General features: G+C 45.5%; 1 protein-coding gene across 1 annotated transcript in view; it reads right to left on the reverse strand.

Annotated features, from left to right (window-relative positions):
• Nucleotides 1-18,760, reverse strand: part of LOC126199508 (mucin-5AC) — an 846,751-nt gene that overhangs the window by 741,490 nt on the left and 86,501 nt on the right. The window contains exon 2 of the mRNA XM_049936430.1: nucleotides 17,600-17,683. The gene's annotated coding sequence lies outside the window, so the exon portion shown is untranslated. The remainder of the gene's footprint in view (nucleotides 1-17,599; nucleotides 17,684-18,760) is intronic.

Raw genomic sequence — 18,760 nt, forward strand, 5'->3', positions numbered from 1 at the left:
TAGGAAGAGAACAATTTCTTCAAAGTGATAGCTGTTACAGCATTGCCGTATGGGTATTAATGGTAGGCTATAACAAACAATTGGCAGAAGGCACGTTTTGGATTACGATATATCAGGAGACATCTAGTGTTCATGAGGAAACACTGAAACACAGAAAGAAATAGATGCAGCACTTGGTAATCAATAAAGGGTTGAGCTACAATACGAAAGACACTGACGAAATACCTGGCTAAACGGTGAAAAATATGTTTACGAGGGAAGAATGCAGAATTTACTTAAGATTCATGATGATGGTGGTGAAGACAGTATATTCATTTTCATTAGGTGATTCTCGATCTTTCGGAAAGTCGCTGGACTGACTAGCTGGCAGTACAGGACAGGGTTCGGCGACAGTTGGGACGCGTCACTGTCCACGCTTCCTCCGACCACACGAGCGTATCTGCGAAGTGCTAATCCTTGTTGCGGCCAGCACAGAACTGCACTCCTTCTCAAATTGCGTTAACTGCGTGTCTGGGTCTCGCTCCCTGTGGCATTAGCCCGCGGTGCGGTAACCCGGCGCTGAACTCGGCTACGGCTCCACGCAACTCCAGGCAACTGCTTATCGCGCACTCTCTCTTTCAGAATCACAATAAAAGAAGATAAACCTGGAAAAAGATCAGGATATATCAACTTGAATGCATCATATTTGCATGAAGATTTAGAAATCGTGTACTGGACTACGTAACATACACAAGTGATCACGTAGACTGCGGCAGTAATCTAGTAGCGACAAACAACATGCTGATACTCAAGACGATAAAAGAAAATGCGATTAAAATTTGTGACAGAATATTACCAAGTGTAAGTTACCTGAGGCAGTGACCACGGGTTTCAGTAAAGCGTTGTGAGTAGATGAATGGAAGAGGAGTAGAATACAATGAAGAATAAGATAATTAGGACCGGAGACTGGAGATCTAATGACACTAGAAGCTATGAAGCCACAGATGATTCATGAAATTCGCTAACTTACGGATGGAAAAAAGAAAATCTAAAAACATTTGGAGTGAAAGCAGGAATGCAGCAGTATAGGCTGTTTACGAACGAAATTAACACAGATAGCAGAGTAAATGAATGAGACAATCCTTTGAAGATACTGAGAAGGATGTAATTTTCGGACAGATTGCTACAACCAAAGGTAAAGTCAAAAATAGTTTCGGAGAAGTAATACGTAAACGTACAGATGTAAAACCGATAATAAACTTAGAAGATGGGCAGACAAATGTCAGTTGTACAATCGAACGTCTGTACGATGCAGCAGAACTGTCTCAATATTAGTAGATTAAATGTAGAAGGCCTAGATAAGACAGTATTGCTGTAATAATTTGAAAGAGCAGTGAATGATGTCAGTTAAGACAAGAAATCGTGAGCCGACGATGTAGCTTCTGACTTAACTGAAATCTGTGGAAGGTGTAGGAAGTTGGGGTTAAAAATGTAAGCAACAGATAAATGACCATCAGACTGGAGAAACATCATTACCATGATATTGCAGAAGAAGGCACGCTTGGGTAAATGTGAAAGTTATCGGCCTATTGGTGAGAGATCTGGAGAATATGCTGGCCGGGGCAGCAGTCGATCATTTTCTGTATCCAGAAAGGCCCGTACAAGACCTGAAACATGCGGTCGTCCATTATCCTGCTGAAATGTAGGGTTTCGCAGGGATCGAATGTAGGTCAGAGCCACGGGTCGTAACACATCTGAAACGTAACGTCCACTGTTCAAAGTGCCATCAGTGCGAACAAGAGGTGACCGAGACGTATAACCAATGGCACCCCGTACCATCACGCCGGGTGATACGCCAGTATGGCGATGACGAATACACGCTTCCAATGTGCGTTCACCGCGATGTCGCCAAACACGGATGCGACCATCATGATGCTGTAAACAGAACCTGGATTCATCCGGAAAAATGACGTTTTGCCATTCGTCCACCCAGGTTCGTCGTTGAGTACACCATCGCAGGCGCTCCTGTCTCTAATGCAGTGTCAAGGGTAACCGGAGCCACGGTCTCCCAGCTGATAGTCCATGCTGCTGCAAACGTCGTCGAACTGTTCGTGCAGATGGTTGTTGTTTTGCAAACGTCCCCATCTGTTGACTCAGGGATCGATACGTGGCTGAACGATCCTTTACAGCCATGCGGATAAGATGCCTGCCATCTCGACTGCTAGTGATACGAGGCCGTTGGGATCCAGCACGGCGTTCCGTATTACGCTTCTGAACCCACCGATTCCATATTCTGCTAACAGTCATTGGATCTCGACCAACGCGAGCAGCAATGTCGCGATACGATAAACCACATTCGCGATAGGCTACAGTCCGACCTTTATCAAAGTCGGAAACGTGATGGTACGCATTTCTTCTCCTCACACGAGGCATCACAACAATGTTTCACCGGGCAACGCTGGACAACTGCTGTTTGTGTACGAGAAATCTGTTGGAAACTTTCCTCATGTCAGCACGTTGTGTCCGCTGCTCGTGGTCGTGCTGTAGCGTTCTCGCTTCCCACGCCCGGGTTCCAGGGTTCGATTCCCGGTGGGGTCAGGGATTTTCTCTGCCTCGTGATGACTGGGTGTTGTGTGATGTCCTTAGGTTAGTTAGGTTTAAGTAGTTCTAAGTTCTAGGGGACTGATGACCATAGATGTTAAGTACCATAGTGCTCAGAGTCATTTTCAGCACGTTGTAGGTGTCGCCACCGGCGCCAACGTCGTGTCAATGCTCTAAAAAGCTAATCATTTGCATATCACAGCATCTTCTTCGTGTCGGTTAAATTTCGGGTCTGTAGCACGTGATCTTCGTGGTGCAGCAATTTTAATGGCCAGTAGTGTAAATTTGCTATGGCTTCACCCCACATTAAAACCCCCAATTGTAGGTATAGTCACAAATTTAATGACAGGGCCAAAACCAAGCACCTGATATGCGTATCATGCCAAACAGCATAACTATATGTTTCGCATGTGCTGGCGCTCCTATTTTTGACGCACATAACAGTGTAATCAAACGATATGTGAAATCCGCTCGAGGACTGAGGCGAGTCCAGTTACACACTGGTGTGTCGTCACTCGCGCAGCCCGCGACATGTGCCAACCGTTTCCCTTTCATCGGCATCACCGCTCGCGCCTCAGGGGAAACCTCGTACGTGGACAGCGTGCCCGATGGCTGCCCTGGGAAGGTGGGTGGACTCCAGCCGGCTGGTCACTGGCCAAGCGGCGCGTCCACCACACGCCGCGCCGGCCACTTTCCCTGCCTCACGGTGCACCTCGCCGGACCCGCCGCTGCTTTTACCGGCGCTTCTCCGAGACGCGGCGTATTTATTACCGGCTACGTGCCTCTCGGGACAGGCGACCCTGCCTTCCTCGTCACGGGGAAAACTCCAAGTATTCCCACGTGCGACAAACCGTAGGTCCGTTCCGTCTTGCTCTTCCCGACCTGTTACGTCGGAGTGAAACCGCGCTCGAAAGCGCGTCAGATGTGGCGTCATTAAAACGCTTCCCGTTGACGGTACACGGCGACTCTGATGTCGCAGAAGCCGCAGACACGTGGGGGACAATTACCGCAATTTTAGAGCCATGCTTATGAATAGTGTCCCACTAGATTTTCCGAGTATGTAATAAACTCCGGCAAATAAACTTTCGCTGATGACGGGTAATATTGCGGTGCCGAGAAACTCCTTGCTCAAGCCAAGGCTACTGCGCTTCCCACCAGCTACTCATACGACATAAAAGGGAAACTGACTCTGTTGTGCAGCAAGGCCGAACAACAAGTTAACAAACAAGAAAAATCATTTTTATTCGAACCGTGCCACCTGTGAAATTCTAAAGAGTTTTCGTTAATACTGATGCGTCGAATCGATATTCTGATCAAATCTGTCAACTTAACAATGCCTGCCAGGGCGTGAACTGACGCTTGGACGACTGATAAAAGTTTCAAAGTGAACAGTCTACACAAAATACTGTCTTGTATAAACAAAACTGAATGGCATGCGGGAAAAGTTCCAAAGGGCAAAGTAAATGCCATTCTCAAACTGTGCTCTTATGAGAAGAAACAGAAACGTCAACAGACGAGCTGTAATCTGAATTGTAGCGTTACTTCACAGATCGAGACGTGAACTTTCCTGAACGTGAAACAAATGTTTCATAGAACCAAACTTCGCTTAGTATTTCAGAACGCTTGCTGAACACCATTTTAAACTAACTGCGAAACATGTTTATATTAAATGCTAGTTGAGTACCCAGCGTTTCCACGTTATGTATTCGTATTTATTCTACTCTTCTATTGCCCATCTCCTCCTTCCCCTTCTATCTGTCCACTCTTCCACACCCCTAGTCTGTGTCCATATCGTCCTGCCCCATACACACTCCATCTCCCCCTCCCCCTCCCATAGCTCTGTCAATCCACTTCTCCCTCCCCCCTCCCCCACCTGTCCATCTGCTCCTTCCTCTCTATGTCAATCTCCTCTTCCTCCTCTCTCTCTCTGTCCATCTCTTGTTTCCCCTCCCCATGTTCATCTACTTCCCTTTCCTTTCTGTGTCCATCTTCTCCTCTCACCTTTCTCTGTCCATCTCCTTCTCTGTCCTTTCTCTGTCCAGTTCCTTCTCCATTTCTGCCTGTTCATCTACTACTTCCACATCTTTCTGCTTATATCTTCCTCCCCCTGTCTCTGTCCATTTCCCCCTCTTTCCATTCTATGTCCATCTCCTCCTCTCCCCCCACTCTATCCATTTCCTCCTCCCCTATCTCTGTCCATCTCCTCCTCCATTTCTGCCTGTTCATCTACTACTTCCACATCTTTCTGCTTATATCTTCCTCCCCCTGTCTCTGTCCATTTCCCCCTCTTTCCATTCTATGTCCATCTCCTCCTCTCCCCCCACTCTATCCATTTCCTCCTCCCCTAGACTTATGACCACAGCAGTTGAGTCCCATAGTGCTCAGAGCCATTTGAACCATTTGAACCTCCTCCCCTATCTCTGTCCATCTCCTCCTCCTCCTCCTCCTCCTCCTCCTCCTCCTCCTACTCCTAACCGTGCCTGTCTCCTCATTCCCTCTAATTGTCTGTCCATCTCGTCCTAGCTTCTCTCTCCACGTTACGACACTCACCCCACTAGGAGGCTGGTGGTTCTTACTCGTGCAGCATTTCTTTACAGATAGTAACTAACATGTGTAGCAAATTTGGCTGAAATCCTTCCACGGTTTATGATGACTTTGCCTGCGTACACACATTGTAAACAGTGTTTCACGGATATTTAACGTATTTCGCGCGTATTTGTAGGCATATTTCACCTGTATGTCTAGCCAATTTTGGCCAGAAGTTTCATTTTCACGCAGGCCAGTGCTTATGACGTCACATCTCCTGAACTATGTCTCGTACAATGATACATCATCACAGGCACGTTCAGCGGCATATGTGGATATTGCCTGCTCAAAGTTTTGCGAATACACTTGGTAACAACAAAGTAATAAATTTAAACGTCTATCCTGATGCGGTAGTTTTTCACGCACCTCAGAGTTGTCGTCATATCTACTGAACTGAGTTTCGTACAACGATGTAATTTTTCTGGAACATTCAGTGGAATATGTGAATACTGTCTACGAACTGTGTCACGAATACGGTCTGTAGAAAAGAAGTATTACATTAAAACGCCATGCTTCATGTAGCAGCTTTAGAACATGAACGACGAAAATGTAAAAAGTGATAAACTTGTTTCCTTTCATCTTTTTTCTGGGGTCGTCAGGGAGAAAACGTTTCGTAAAGATTCGAAATTATACGTAAAGTTGATTGATCTCTTTCTCAAATACTGGATGGCGAACTACAGCTTTTCTCGCGTCGTGGGCTCACTGCTTTTTCACCCCCACCTTTTGATAGGTGCCTGGCTCTTACTCCCCCAGACAGTAAGTGATATTGTACAAAGTCTGGTTGAAATCGGGCCATGGTTTAGCAAATGTGAGACATACATACATACGTACATACAGAGATACATACGTGTATATACATACACATATACGTATCATATATACATATATACGTGCATCCATTTTTATAAGCTGCATTCGTATATGCACACTGTATCATGGAATAGAGACATTTTTTGACTATAGACAGTCGCTCTATTCGCCCTAATTCCATGCTGCTATACGGCTATACAGATCGTACTCTGCATCTATAAGGATCTCTGGTGGATATCAGCACGTTCCCGTATTCGGTGTGGGGCGGCGGAGGGTGGGTGGATTGCTGTGGCCTGTTGTGGGGTTGTGAAACTCTGAGGGCTACGGCGGGACGAAGCCTCTCCGTCGTTTCTAGGTCTCCAGTTCAATACACACACACACACACACACACAAACACACACACACACACACGTAAGTGACATGTCGAGGCATATTCGAAAACTAGGGGTCTATCGGTCTTAAAGAAATATGTTCGTCAGAAAAATTTTTATCAGTCGTCAAACATTCGGACGAAAGCACTGCAGTTAATCTCTTTACAGTTCTAAGTACTTTTCGCAACGTTACTCTAGTTTCTTTTACCCCTCTAGTAATAGAATGGTTGGAATTAGCTGTAGTTACTGGACGTGCCTATGAAGACAAAGTGAATAAAGTTGCAAGATTTGCTGGCGTATCAACGCGGACTCTCCACCGTGTCGACGGGGAACGGTAAACCACTTCCAGCCATGTAAAATGGGAATAAGAACACAGCTCATAAAACGATATTAACTGATAGAGACCCGACACTAGCGACACGCTTTGTCAATAGCAGTCGGTCTCAAAACAAACAGGAATGCTGCTGCCAATGTGAACAGCAGACCCACAGAGGCTATAGAATGAGGTATTTTATCCATCCTCAGCGGCTGTAGCCGTATATAACGAAATAATAAACAACCAGTTGCATAAAAGAAATTCAATTTCCTTAGTAGTTTCGGCACTTAGTCCCCTTCTTCAGAAGGTTATAGCTATCGGATTATTTGCGAGTGTTAATAATGAGATGCATACACCAAATTCCCTGGTCATGTGGTTCATAATGTCTGTACCAAGTATACTAGTACACTACTTTGGTACAGGGACTATGAAATACACTCCTGGAAATTGAAATAAGAACACCGTGAATTCATTGTCCCAGGAAGGGGAAACTTTATTGACACATTCCTGGGGTCAGATACATCACATGATCACACTGACAGAACCACAGGCACATAGACACAGGAAACAGAGCATGCACAATGTCGGCACTAGTACAGTGTATATCCACCTTTCGCAGCAATGCAGGCTGCTATTCTCCCATGGAGACGATCGTAGAGATGCTGGATGTAGTCCTGTGGAACGGCTTGCCATGCCATTTCCACCTGGCGCCTCAGTTGGACCAGCGTTCGTGCCGGACGTGCAGACTGCGTGAGACGACGCTTCATCCAGTCCCAAACATGCTCAATGGGGGACAGATCCGGAGATCTTGCTGGCCAGGGTAGTTGACTTACACCTTCTAGAGCACGTTGGGTGGCACGGGATACATGCGGACGTGCATTGTCCTGTTGGAACAGCAAGTTCCCTTGCCGGTCTAGGAATGGTAGAACGATGGGTTCGATGACGGTTTGGATGTACCGTTCACTATTCAGTGTCCCCGCGACGATCACCAGTGGTGTACGGCCAGTGTAGGAGATCGCTCCCCACACCATGATGCCGGGTGTTGGCCCTGTGTGCCTCGGTCGTATGCAGTCCTGATTGTGGCGCTCACCTGCACGGCGCCAAACACGCATACGACCATCATTGGCACCAAGGCAGAAGGGACTCTCATCGCTGAAGACGACACGTCTCCATTCGTCCCTCCATTCACGCCTGTCGCGACACCACTGGAGGCGGGCTGCACGATGTTGGGGCGTGAGCGGAAGACGGCCTAACGGTGTGCGGGACCGTAGCCCAGCTTCATGGAGACGGTTGCGAATGGTCCTCGCCGATACCCCAGGAGCAACAGTGTCCCTAATTTGCTGGGAAGTGGCGGTGCGGTCCCCTACGGCACTGCGTAGGATCCTACGGTCTTGGCGTGCATCCGTGCGTCGCTGCGGTCCGGTCCTAGGTCGACGGGCACGTGCACCTTCCGCCGACCACTGGCGACAACATCGATGTACTGTGGAGACCTCACGCCCCACGTGTTGAGCAATTCGGCGGTACGTCCACCCGGCCTCCCGCATGCCCACTATACGCCCTCGCTCAAAGTCCGTCAACTGCACTTACGGTTCACGTCCACGCTGTCGCGGCATGCTACCAGTGTTAAAGACTGCGATGGAGCTCCGTATGCCACGGCAAACTGGCTGACACTGACGGCGGCGGTGCACAAATGCTGCGCAGCTAGCGCCATTCGACGGCCAACACCGCGGTTCCTGGTGTGTCCGCTGTGCCGTGCGTGTGATCATTCCTTTTACAGCCCTCTCGCAGTGTCCGGAGCAAGTATGGTGGGTCTGACACACCGGTGTCAATGTGTTCTTTTTTCCATTTCCAGGAGTGTATATGAGCACGCATTTTGCTGCAGGCATTCTATTGTTGACACTCGCAGATAATGCGATGGGTATAATCTTCTGAAGAAGGGCCCTAAGCACCCGAAGCCGGTAAGGAAATTAAATTTCTTTTATGCAACTGGTTGCTTATAATTTCATTATCTATAGAATGAGGCTTATGATACGGATCCAGAACTTTTTCATCATATATGCGTCTGCGAATGATCTTTACATTGAGTGATTAGCAGTAGCCCGACTGCTGCCAACGTGCCTGCAACGACAGAAACGTGAACAGTGGGTCAAAAATTGGAGTCAGCTTCCTCGCAGTTTGGTAGTTACAGGGGATCTAGTTACCAACGAGTGCCTTATCTGTGTATGGCTACGTGAGGGAACGCGTGGACTCTGTTCGTCACCGAGTCAGAGCGATTATCAAGGCAGGAGACGGTGTTGTGCGGTAATAGCCTGTTGTCTTCTGGCGTGACTAATTTTCTTTCCGGTGCCCTTACAAGCGATTGGCCCCTATTTTTAGAATAAGCCCCGTACAAAAACATAAGTTTCTAAAGCTGCAAGCCTTCTGTAAAGGAGATATTAGGTCCGAAAAACCTCTCTCGCAGTAATTGCTGCAAATGTTCCAGTAGTGCTGCAAAGACGGGTGAATAATTGCGGACAGTTACGACAGCAGAAAGGTTGCCGCTGTCAGCGGCAGAGCATCAGCTGGTGTCCTTTCAGCGCGACATATGTAGCGGAATTCCGCTTACAGTCGTGCTAATTGCTGGACTCCCTTGCCCTTTCCAGGAGGCCCGCAGCTGCCGCAGGCTGAGCCAGCTCTCTCGCACGCTCTGATGGTCTTCACAGCCGCAACCCACAGCTTCCCAGTCCTCTTCGTCACGCACCTGTTCTCGAAGCATTTGCCACACTGTCACGGTACGATCAACGTCTTCCTGTTCACTTTTGTTTTGCTTTGTCTTTCGGTAACTCACATTACTCGTACTGGGGACAGGCTGCAAACGATCTGGCTACCGCTGATCAGGCAAGTGTATGTGATGAAACAGTCCAAATGAAACGACTGTCATGATTCGAAATATAAGCATTAACGTAGGGGAAAGACTTTGGTTAATGCTGCTGACAATTGTTTTAGCATGGGAATAAGACTGCAAAGAGTACCGTAGAAAAAGGATGGCGAATTTGTATAGAGGAAAGGTCTAATATCTAGGACGTGGGTGTTGGATGCTGAGTGGGACTCCGAAAGGTTTTGTTTACCCTCTATTTCCGAGTTTAATAATATCTCACGGCTGTCTTCAGGATACGTTTGGGCTTCTGATTGTCTTAATGATTTACCTAGAGAGGTCCTGTCCACCGAAAGGAAGGTTGCAGTTAAGCCTCTCGTTGGCCATAAGGAGAGGTGGAGCATAATCTAAAGCTGCACAAGGGAGGGAATGTACGAGGGCTATTCAGAAAGTAAGGACACATTGGTAGCGAAATGAAAACCACAGTGACAAAAAAATATTTTTTGTTCGCAACAGTTATCCACACCTTCCAGCTATCTCTCTAAATACTCGCCGCTTCTACTTAGACATTTCTCGTGACATTGTACAAACTTTCTGGTGCCCTTGCCACAGAAAGCAGCCGCCTGTGCTTTCCGTCATTTCTCTATGCTGGTCTGCCATTCGTTGTTTGTGCCAGAATGTTGTCTTCATAGCCAGTGGTTCACGTGAGCAGAGATGAACAACGGAGGGAGCCAAATAAAAGCTGTATTGTGGGTGATCAAACACTTCCCATCGAAAACGCTGCAGGAGCATCCTTATTGCCCCTGCAGAATGCGGCTGAAAATTGTCTTGTGGAACGAAACGCATGACATTTATGTTATGTGGGCTGCATAGCTACAGGCAAAATCTGTCACCAGATCCACATACTTGGCGGGAGACACTGTTGTTTTAGGCATTTCTACGTGATCACTTTGCGCTCTGAAGCGATCAATAGGCACACTAAAGACACTCCCCAACTCATCTGTGCAAAGTTCCATCGGATTTTCACAGTCGTTTCCATTTCACGCCTAATCGGACCTTACCTTCCGATACGCCAAGTAAATACGCTTGTCCTCTTCAAGGGAATCACTCTGGTATTTGCTAAACTACATCTTGTTAACACCATGAACCACATGTAATATATTTTATAGCCAGTGTTCGGGCACTGAGCACATCGTCAGTAGCATTATTATGTATCTCTATGTCAGACATGCCCGAGTACTGGCCTGGCATTACTCTACATGCAGCTCATGGCGTACAACAGGATGTCTCTTAAAACATTCTTACAGGCTGTGCAATTCCAAACATTCAAGATTTTCACTCTGGCATTTGCTTCAGGTGTTTCTGGGAAAATGCGAAAATGTTAATCTTGATGCCTGGATAGGCACTAGAAACCCACACTCTATATACACTGCGCCACCTCGTTTGATACCCGTTTCGCTGTAAGTGGCAGTGAAAGCCATCAAGGAATATGATGTTATGGAAATTCCACAACTGTAGAAAGAAAACTAACAGAGGTTAACTAAGAACAACGCAAGAACCCGTCATTCAGCTGTTGTGAGATCAGTGTTAAAGAACCGGACAAGTGCGAGTACTACTCACGCTCTCAGGGTTCCACACAAAGTTAATTATGTATATGGATGAAAATAATTTCGTTTGGCTCAATGCCCTGGTGCAAGTCTTTTTACTGAACCCCAATTCGACGCCTTGCGTGTCCCTAATGTACCCCCCTGTCAGGGGAAGTGCACCAACAGTTTATCGTGGAATCCGAAACGTCGATCCCTCTGCCTCTCGGTTTCCAGGGACACGCTTTACTGTTATAACAGAAGACCCGACGTATGTATTCACAATTCATCCATAGGGTTTGATGAGCGACCTTTCCAGTATCAAACCACATGAAATAAATTGACGTATATTTTGATTCTATTCATTCAGGTAGTTAAAGGGACCGTAGACCTTAGTATTTGGCTTAAATTTCAACTTGCTGCCTGAGAGAAAGGTGTGTTAACAGACGAATAGACAGAAAGATGGTTTGTTGGTTGGTTGACTTGGGAATGGGACCAAACAATGTCATCGGTCCCATCGTATTAGGGAAGGAAGTCGAATTTGCCATTTCAAAGGAACCTGAAGCGATTTAGGGAAATCACGGAAAACCTATATCATGATAGCCGGACGCGGGTTTGAACCGTTGTCCTCCCGAATGAGAGTCCAGAGTGCTAACCACTGCGCCACCTCAGTCTGTGACAGACAGACGGAAAACATCTGGCAAAAAATGTGTGTTATATTTAAAAATAAATAGTTTTCGTTTTTTCCCTACACATTTGGCGTGAGATCTAGGTTCTCGTCAGTTTTCATGATTCTGCGTCAACAAGTACACTATAGATTTTGATGAATCTTCGATTGTCGAAATAAGTGACATAAATGGCCGTATCTTTCGACTGCATTCACTTAGAAGCTTAAATTTTTCACACCGCCAAAGAACCGTAGATCTTAGTGTGTAGCATAAACGTCAGCAGCTTGATGGTGTCCCTGTTCCTGAGAAAAAGGGATCTTAACAATAGGACGGACAGTGCGAGGAAGGGAGAGAGAGAGAGAGAGAGAGAGAGAGAGAGAGAGAGAAGGAAGGACGAACGATCAGACCAAAAAGGAATGCTGTAAGGGTTCCGTTTTTACCCACTGAGATACGGACCCCTAAAAGCGGACTCACACAGCAGGAGAGCGAGCCAGACATTGGTACCCTGAAGACTTCACCCAGCACGTATGTCGTGGTTAGATGAGTATTTTCCGCCAGAGTTCAGCGTCCATTTGCAGTCATGGTTCGTTACGCATATCCAGTCTGTCACATAATTTCTGAATTGACGAAGCTCTAACTTGTAAGGCAGATTTTTGGGCGGGATATTGTGATATTGCCAGAGATTCCTAACATGTGGAAGGACCGACCAATTAGATACAACATCAGTCAAACATCTAACTTAATAATAAATAAATAACATATGCAGTATAAAATATATAAAATGCCTGTTTAGATGTAAGAGAGTGCCTGCTGGGCTTAACCCTGCCAGGTTAAACAGATAAGCAGACAGATAACTTTAAAATGTAGATTCCATGATAGCTCTATTTAACTAAGACCGTCATGCTGATAAATTAGGAGCAGAGATTGTTTTACTTGGAAAAAAGTTTTCTAAAGCCAAGACCACATAAATATTTGTTTATTTACAAATTATCGGTTTCTACAGGCTATCGAGTGATCTTCAGGTCTTCAAAAATTTATGTTATAAATTGTGTTTATTTTGAGTTTCATCTCACGCCAAGTTGAAATGTAGATAAAATGTAGCACATAAGAAAGAGGTTTGTCATAAACAAAAAATTTTAAATCAAGAAGGACCTTGAGAAATTGGGCGTGTCCATAGATGTAGCGCTCACAGATGATTGTTGCGTTATAAGAAACACAGTATATAATAGAATGCACAGCAGGACATCTGTTAACGTTAGATGGACCTGTTCTACTCACTGAACATCCTCCTTACACGGCGTATAAGGGTAATATTAATTATTTAAGGCAACTAAAAAACTGTTTGACAACCTGAATCGTCCAAAGTCGAAAACAAACAAGTGACTTTTTTTAGTTTTTGTAAAGGGTGGGGGGCGAGGTGTCTGTGGCTTAGGGTGGCGCTGTCCGTAAATTTGGCCGTCACGGCGCTCGAGGAAAGCAGAAAAAGCTTCCTGACCGAACACGCCCAAAGAGCGGCATTTATGTCACGGGCAGGGAGCGGCTATCTGGAGCGGCCATCGGTAGTTCTGACCGCGTCCAGGCTTCGCGTGGGTTGCGGAACAGACGCGCGGCCGTGACGTAACGCGTCTTGTTGCACGCTGTTGACATCAGCATCCGTTCAGTGTAACGGCGTTAAGCGTGAGCCCGCGGTGAATCTGATCGACCCAGTTCCCCTGTCTGCACGGAGCCTCCTGCGGCGACTCGCGCTGCTACCTCACCACGGACAACGTGTGCCTACCAGTGGCTGTCAGCAGGCAGCTGCCGGACCACGGGCAACGTGTGCCTACAGGCCCAGTCCATAGACGGCCAGGTTGCGGCCAAGCATTCACGAGCTGCTGAGGACGACTATCGGCTTATTGCGCCCTAGTGATACCGTGACTGGACAGCTATTGCTCAAAAGACGACTGTCTGCCACGCGATCGCTACGGTCGCAGGTTCGAATCCTGCCTCGGGCATGGATGTGTGTGATGTTCTTAGGTTAGTTCGGTTTAAGTAGTTTTAAAATATAGAGGACTTATGATCTCAGGTGTTAAGTCCCATAGTGCTCAGAGCCATTTGAACGACCGTCTGAAAGTATACACTGTACACACTACTCTGTATCGCACGAAGGGAACTGTCTATAACACTGTAGGTGAGTAGCTGGCGATTTGGGTAACTGTCGAAATGTTACTCTCAAGGTACGGTGTTCTAGCCGGACTGTACCGTGGGTTTATTTCTGATAAGATTCTCAACAGGATTCTGAACAGGAAGACTTAGGTAAACCAACCCGAAAAGGACCACTCCCACCCTCCATCAAACTAATCAAAACAATGTTACGAAAACGTAAAAAAACTGGTCTGCCCGTACAGAGAAACAAAATGTTGAGAGTTAGACGGAGGAGTTCATGTGTTGGTTTGCTCACTACAGGAAAAGAATTTGAGGAGAAGCTTTGGAACATGAATTGACGATATAAGGAAACAAGAATAAAGTTGGTTGCGAAAAGATGAAGACGGTAACGCATGAACCAGCTACGAAGATACCTATATCCACCACTGAATGATATTGATGAATCTGACAAAATATTTGTGTAAATATCTGCTGCTAAATTTTTAGTTGTCTACACTATCTAATCAAAGCTATACGGACATCACTATGTAAAGTGGAATTGACAACAAGATAATGCGTGAGACGGACCTCACAGCATAAAAGGAGGCGGGGAGTACTGTCCGTAGAGAAGCAGTAACAGTAGAATGGGTCTGTCGGAAGAGCTTAGTGACTTTGAACATGAATTAGTCACAGGGTGCCACGTCAATAGCAAACCCATCAAAGTTATTTTAACCCTTCCCAATCGGCTGTTGGTGATGAGACTGTGAAGTGGAAGCGCGAAGTCACATCCGCAACTAAACCAAGACCAGGCAGATCTCATGTAGTGACTCGTAGGGAACGTCGAGCATTATGCAGGATGGATGTAAAAAACTGCATAGAATCAGCGGAAAGAATCACACGTTAGTTTCAAAGTGCTATCATCAGTCCAACTAGCAGAATTACAGTGCATAGGGAGTAAAATAGAATGGGGTATAATGGTCGAGAAGCCCCTCATAAGCTACATATATGTGTAGCGACGTATGACTTGGTGCAAATGGTGATGCGACTGAACAGTGGATAACAGGAAACGAGCGGTTTGGAGTGATGAATCACGCCGTACTCTGTGGCAATCGGACAGGAGGGTTATGGTTTGCCGAATGCTTGGAGAGCTTTACCTGCCATCGTGTGTATTGCTAACAGTAAAGCATGGACGATGAATTGTTACGGTGCGGGGGCGTTTTTCGTGCTTAGTGTGTGCCCTAGTCGCCCGCTGTGGCCGAGCGGTTCTAGGCACTTCAGTCCAGAACCACGCGGCTGCTACGGTCGCAGATTCGGATCCTGCCTCGGGCATGGATGTGTGTGCTGTCCTTAGGTTAGTTGGGTTTAAGTAGTCTAGGCGACTGATAGCCTCAGATGTTGAGTCCCATAGTGCTTAGAGCCATTTGAATTTGTGTGCCCTTCTCATTTCGCTTAAGAAAACACTAACTGCGGGAGAACACACTTTACAGCGTTGTGCATGTACTGTTTATAGCAGAGGAACGGTTCGGAGACGATGACTGTATCATCATGACAATTCACTCTGTCATCAAGCTGTGTCTGTGAGGCAATGGTTTGCCAACAATAAATTCCTGAAATTGAGTAATGTGTCCAGGTTCCCCACCTGAACGCAGTGGAACACCTTTGGGATGAGATAGAACGTCGACATCTGTCCAGGCCCCAGCGGGTCACATCGCTGACTTCAACACCCCACGCTCCCATATCACTATATACTCTGATTAATGTCAATTAATGACACGTATATGTGTTCGGTGCACGACTTTTGGGTAACCTGTGGCAGTGTCTTCTTCCAGATAGTGCCACATGCTCCGCAAAAGTCGAAAGCGCTACACATGCAAGTTTTATTAAATGACATGAATCGACCTGATGATGAATAATTAAGCCTCCAAAATGCGTAGCAGAGGTAACACTAAACTATAACCAGCCACGATAAACTAATCGTGTAAGTTTATCGTGTAACTGGTATTACGCTTTCCCTCAAGATGTTTCTAACAACGGAAGTTACATTCCTAGGAACTGTTCTCTTGATAAAATTTTTGCAGTCTCTATCTTGTACTTCTGCTACTTGCACAGTCCGATGAACAGAATGTTTTCTTCGTCCTCTTGCTTTCATTGTTAGCTGTTGATTCCATCGACATCAGAATATTCTTGCAGAATTGCACTTTAGTTTCTGTCCCCTTTGTCTTGTAACCAATCTGATCTAGCTACAGTTTACTTCAGGAGAACTGTGGATCATGTCGGAGTTATCGTTTCACAATCCGCTATGTATCAAATTGTAAGTAAGTACAAGACAAAAGGAAAGGATGCAATGTTGCCATGCAATTGCTTTCTGGTAATACAAGTACAACGATATCTACCCCTATCTATGTGTTGCTCGCTTTGTAAAAATGGTATAACATTGTTCTCTTTTATGTAATCTAGTACCGTCCCGATGGAAAACTTTTGCGCACAGAGTTCTTGAAGGGTGCATGGAAGTCTCCTTTCGGCCAGAATATTGACACTTTGCAAATCAAATTCGCAAGAAATTCGACGTTAAAAATCATATTTCAAGAGGCTGTTTCCGAGTATATGCATGGTAGTGTAACGGTACAAATCTGTACGTCATCCGTAGATAGATTTCTCGGATACTTCATTTCCTTTATCATTCCTAGAAATAATATTACAAAACATTCTAGATATTTTCCAAGCGACTGAAATGGTTCAAATGGCTCTGAGCACTATGGGACTCAACTGCTGAGGTCATTAGTCCCCTAGCACTTAGAACTAGTTAAACCTAACTAACCTAAGGACATCACAAACATCCATGCCCGAGGCAGGATTCGAACCTGTGACCGTAGTGGTCTTGCGGTTCCAGACTGCAGCGCCTTTAACCGCACGGCTATGAAGGTCGAGTGTAAGGTCGCTGACGAGCTTAGTTTATGAACTCGGTCTCCACTTTTTGTTTGTAAGTTGTATGACTAATGCCTAATATAGAAAACATGGAACACAATTTTGGTTGTAAAGCTATAGGGACATCACAACGTGTTAAAACTAAGCGAATGTAATCAAATAGTAGTAAAGTTACTCCCACACCTACACATTCCACACATCGGTATGGAGTGAGTCTTGGAGGTAACGTTTCTATACATATTAAATGAAGATTTCTTCCCGTCGCATTAGTGGGTTGAGCATAGGAATACTGCCATTTTATAAGCAGTTGTTGCTGTAATTTATCTTTAGCGTGTACCTGTTGTGAAGTAAACTTCTAAATTCACTGCTGTGTTCTTGGAAGTTTCTGAACAGTTCGTCGCAAGACAACTTTTATCATTCTCTGTTATTACAGATGTCTCAGCTTTTGTATTACCTACTCTTCCTTGGTCAAAACGCATCTGCCTATTCCGTTGCAAACATTCGATGTCCCATGTTGGTGCAGCCTTATATGTATCTCACTCAACTGAACATGTTACCAGCCCCATCTCCATGAGTGATTTGTAGAACAATCTTAACAATATTTACTGTGGCAGAACGGTTGGGAAGATACAAATTTTAGAGCAAAACTGGGTGGTTGCCTTTTTCCTCTTCATCTTAGTAACAAAATCGGGTAAATGTCAATGAGTGGGTGTTTACAGAAAAAAGCGTAATTAACCAACTCTTAGAAATACCGGAAACAGATTATGAAAGCGAGTACTCACCACTCAGTGGGCGACGGCTAGACAGGAACCGCTCTTTATCCACGCACACTGTGACACCTGAGTCGTAATCGTTCCTTTCAGAACCTGCAACAAAAGACAACAGCATTTTTAATGCAAATGACAAATTTTTAATTCTAACTAAGGGCTACTATAAAATGACACAATGTGATTAGGTACAAAGACTGCTGGTTTTGAGTCTGCAAGACATGTATGGTGTATCAACACTATGAAGGTCATTATCAGCAAAGAAATAGAAATAACCTAAGTATAAAACTTCGTTGGACACTTGATTACGTGCTTCTGAAAGCATCTTCACTTCTTCAATAGATTGGTTAAGAACACTGTATTCGCGTAAAAAACTACAGTGGACCTTGTTTGTATGCTCCCTCCCGAAATCTTTTAGATGAATACTTGGTTGGTTCTCTGTTTGAACTTCAAATTCGACATACAAACCGTTATGGCACGGAATCATAACAGGTTTCTCACAGTCCGAAGCTGGCACGAACATTGCATTCGTAGATGTGGACGAGGGTTTTGATGCTGTAGAATAAAAGGTTTTTCCCTTCTCAGCACAGCGTGGTTTCAAATGCGCCGTTAGCAAGATAACACTTTCTCTTTCTGCTGAGGAGACTACAGTAGTCAGCTATGACGGAATGGAGCCCGAGGACAGTATCAGAAATTGTTTAATCCTGCGCTGCTCAAAGTAGCCAGCGACGTTTAATTTGTACAGAGAAAGGACAAATAAGGAAGTAAATGGCTAGTGATTCGTCCTTTCACATAAGACTAAGTTGAAGCTCTTATTAACCGACCGAGTAAGGAATGAAGGCATCCAGTCACCCAGGAAAAATACACAATAAAGACTAGAATGATTTGTAAAATCAGCTTGGCTGGGCACTTATCACATCATCAGATCAGTCGTTAGTGAAAACTTGAGGGGTGGTATTGCGAAGATCACTGGTGATGTACAGTGCAGTAAAAACATGAGGATAGCACTGATGTGACTTCACACCGACATTATGATTGATGACCAAAACAATAGCAAATTTAGCGTCACAAAAATGTAACAAAAGAGAAATTTGGGATGTGTGGGTACATCACAAGACCTGCTCTGCATAGCTTTCCTCACATGTCTTTGTTTCTGAGGTTCCCGTTTTTGGAGCC

The sequence above is a fragment of the Schistocerca nitens genome, chromosome 8 (genome assembly GCF_023898315.1).
Source record: "Schistocerca nitens isolate TAMUIC-IGC-003100 chromosome 8, iqSchNite1.1, whole genome shotgun sequence".
In the NCBI taxonomy this organism is placed as follows: domain Eukaryota; kingdom Metazoa; phylum Arthropoda; class Insecta; order Orthoptera; family Acrididae; genus Schistocerca; species Schistocerca nitens.